Here is a 4,212-nt window from a genome sequence, read left to right on the forward strand (position 1 = left end):
CCCTGAAAAGAAAACATAAATTTAGGTTATTGTCAACTCCTAGAATAATGTGTTATAATAAAGCTTTTTTCAAACCATTTCTGCAGTACATTTGCATTTTCTGCAAAAAGAGACCTGTAGGATCAGAACAAAATTGAATATGTTAGTCAGTGTAACCAACAGAGGAGAACAGAACTGTGATTTGAAGCATGGTAGATTTCATGTCTTAATCCCCTGAACCTTTGAATATGTTACATTACATGACAAAAGAGAATTAAGGTAGCAGATGGAATCCAAACTGCTAATCAGCTGACTTTAAAGTAAGGAGATTATCCTGGACTATCCGTGTGAGCTCATAAGGGTACTAAATGTGGAAGAGGGAATCAATGTCAGTGATGGCTCGTGAGAAAGACTGGACCCACCCATTGCTAACTTTGAAGAAAGAAGAGACCATGAGCTAAAGAATGTGGGCATTCTCTGGAAGTAAAAAAAGGCAAGGAAATGGATTCTCCCCTGGTGCTTCCTCCTTGAGTCTTGATTTAGCCTGCCCAGTGAGACCCATTTGGACTTTTGACATCTAGAACTGTAAGATAATAAATTTTCATTGTCTTGAGACACTAAGTTTATAATAATTTGTTACAGTAGCAACAAGAAAATGATATAAAAACACAACAGGATTAGATTTGAATTGTCTATTACCCACAGAGATGTGATCATAATACTGGTAATTTATATGCATGACTTACAAATATTCTGTGTATATGATCACTCTGCTGAGAATGATCAGGAAAATCAGAGCTAATATACTCTTTCCTTTATTTCTGTTTAATAAGGTAGTTGACTCTAGGTTATTAAATTTAGCAAATGTACGTTATTAAATTTGGTTAACACCTTCTTTTAATAATCTGCCAACCTTATTTCTGAATCAGTCCTGCTGGGTTGAAAGCAGAAAAGGCTAACAGTTCTCATTTTAAACAAAACTTTCAAAGAGCAGGTTAAATGATTTGTGCAGAATTATACACATGATAATGATTGGCCATTGCTTTCAACCTTCCCCCACCCACTGCCAAACATGATATGAGGGGAATTCTGTAAATAATCTTTTACATAATCTTTAAAAAATCCAGTAAAACATATTCCCCCTGAGTTAACTGAAGAAAAAATAAAATAAAAAGAGTTTCTGCAGTATAATAAGTTGATATATATACATTAATATATGTATACATTAATATATATACATTGTATGCATTAATATTTGTACCCACCACACTGAGGTGTTATTATTCCAGTTGGTCCCCATTATGAAGCTGTCTATAACTTCTGTTGTTGCATTTTCTGAGGAGAATTTTGGGGTGGTGGTGTGTATGCTCATTATCTTAATTGCTATGATGTTTTCTTAAGTACACACTAAGACGTACCTTAATTATACCACAAAAACACTGTTATAAAAGGTTTAAGAAATTTAAAAAAAATATCTGGTTCACACCAGTCAAACAACTTGTTTGTTTTGAGGCCATTTACATTTAGTCTTTCAAGTATTTTTTTCCTTATATACAAATTTAGTACTTAGATTTCCTCGTAAACAAATAATTTGTATAAAATATTGTATCCTATTTTTCCCAGAATTTCAATTCATATGTTTATTATTATTATTATTATTATTATTATTATTACTTATGTATATTTTAACATAAGCACCAAGCCATTTTTAGGATTTTTTTCATGAGTAACCATTGGATTTGTGCTCCAAAATTGAAATCAATTGAAATCTTTGGAATTTTTTTTAAGATGACATAAATCTAATTTTATTTCTAAGTGTACCTGATATATAATAGTGTTTAATAAATATTTAATAAATGAATTAATTTTTGTACAGGTGAAAAATTGGCTAATTCAGACACACATGCCCATGCAGACACACACACACACACACACACACACACACACACACACACATGTGCATAATCTGTCAATTCACTATACTGAGATACAATAAAACTCATACTGATCCTGGAGTTAAAATACTAGCATTTTATCCTAGGCTCTCCTATTATCTATGATGCTGGCAAATACACAAGTTCTGTTAAAATCAACTTCCTTTTGTTTAGAATGAAGTCCAATATGCCAGAGATACAGATGGCATATCACGGCTATGTAACACAACCAGTTCTTTAGAGTTTAATTACTTTTTTTTTTTTTTCAGAATGCTGCAATCTGCTTAATGGGCTTCATAATCCAAGTTTAAAAGCATATCATATTTTGTAAATGGCTTCTAATTAATTCTGATAAAAGGCCTTTGAAAACATACAGCATTACCCATATTATTGTAAATGTATAAATACAACCTGGATATTTTACATACAAATATAATATATTTCTTCTGTCATAAATGGGTGAAGAAATCATTGTTCTATGATATAAGATGCATAAGGAATTTGATACAATATTGTGTAGTGATGATTTAAAGCCAGGATTTGTAACCTATGCAAGAATTGAAAGCAATCACAAGATAACTATTGTGACTCCTGAGAGTGATCACGGGACAATTAGTGTCAATGGGGATTATCATTATTTTAGCATTTTTGGCTCCTTCAAAGAGCTTTGGTTTTTTTTTTTCATTAGCATATAATTTATTAATAACTAGCTACAGCTCCTTGGTGGCTCTGTGTTGCAAATCTTTTATTTATTTATTGAGGTATAATTGACATATAATATTTTATTGGTTTCAAGTGTACAACATAGTGATTTGACAGTTGTATACATTGTAAAATGATCACTACAATAAGTCTAGTTACCATCTGTCATCTTACCAAGTTAACACAATATTATTATGTATATTCTCTATGCTTTATTCCCTAGGAATTATTTATTTTATAGCTGGAAATTTGTACTTATTAATCCTTTCACTCATTTCACCCTCCCAACCTGCTCCTCACCACCTTCCTCCTGGAAACCACTTATCTGTTCTCTGTGTCTATGACTCTAGGGTTTGTTTTTTAGATTTGACCTAAAAGTGAAATAATGTGGTATTTGTCCTTTTTTGTCTGACTAAGTTTACTTGGCATAGTTAAGGGCAAATTAAGGGCAAACTCAAAGTTAAGGACAACTAAACTGGAGAGTAATGCTAAAATAGAACCCTCAGATCCTGGACCCCAAGTTTTGGCTTGAGATTTATAAATAGGTAAAATGTGCACACTCAATTCTTCAGAGAACAGAGGCTACAAGGAAAGAAGGAGGATACCTCTGTTTATTGAAGAGTCAAATATGCACTTGGAGCAACTGAATCAAAACATGAAGGTAAAGGTTATTAATCAGACATTGGTAATATATTAAGCATTTTTTTTCAACGTTTATTTATTTTTGCGACAGAGAGAGACAGAGCATGAACGGGGGAGGGGCAGAGAGAGAGGGAGACACAGAATCGGAAACAGGCTCCAGGCTCTGAGCCATCAGCCCAGAGCCCTACACGGGGCTCGAACTCAAGGACCGCGAGATCGTGACCTGGCTGAAGTTGGACGCTTAACCGACTGCGCCACCCAGGCGCCCCTAAGCATTTTTTAATAAGGATTGAATCCAGGTAATTATGAAACTATATCTGTTAGCCAAGAATTATTATGAAGTACAGATTTTGGGGCCTGGGTTAGACCTCAGAGATAGAGCTCAAAGGTCAGTCTAAAGGGTTGGAAACAGCAGACAATAGGCAGAGATTTGGGCAAACAGGGAATCCTGCAAAAGTTATCCCACACAAAGGTGAAGACATAGAGGTTAGAATTGGAGAGCATGACTCAAATGTCGAGTAGCGGTTGTAGGGGTGGAGAAATAAGTGAGTCCAGGGTGAGAGGGTCTGGGGACCCAGACTGAGGCATATTCACTAGAGAATTAGATCAGATTGATGGCTAGGCCTGGATCAGTGCTAAACTCCAGAATGGTCTAAATGATTCCCCATTGCCTGGATAGCTGCAAACCTCAGGACCAAGTAGGTCATATTAACCAGGGAATTATAGTTACACATACTCAAGGAAGTGCACCTTTTCTGAACAGAACTATTATGGAAGCTGCAGAAATATTACCTCACTGATTTCAGTATCAAAACCTACTTAACACAATTATTTTATATGCAATAGATAATTTTAAGCCAAAACTCTTAAAATATTTTTAGATAATAACACCAGAAAATTGATATATTGATTATTTAAATTATTTTTCTTATATTTAAGTTTTCCTAGCAGAAAA

This window comes from Felis catus, chromosome B2 (assembly GCF_018350175.1).
Source record: "Felis catus isolate Fca126 chromosome B2, F.catus_Fca126_mat1.0, whole genome shotgun sequence".
Classification (NCBI taxonomy): Eukaryota; Metazoa; Chordata; class Mammalia; order Carnivora; family Felidae; genus Felis; species Felis catus.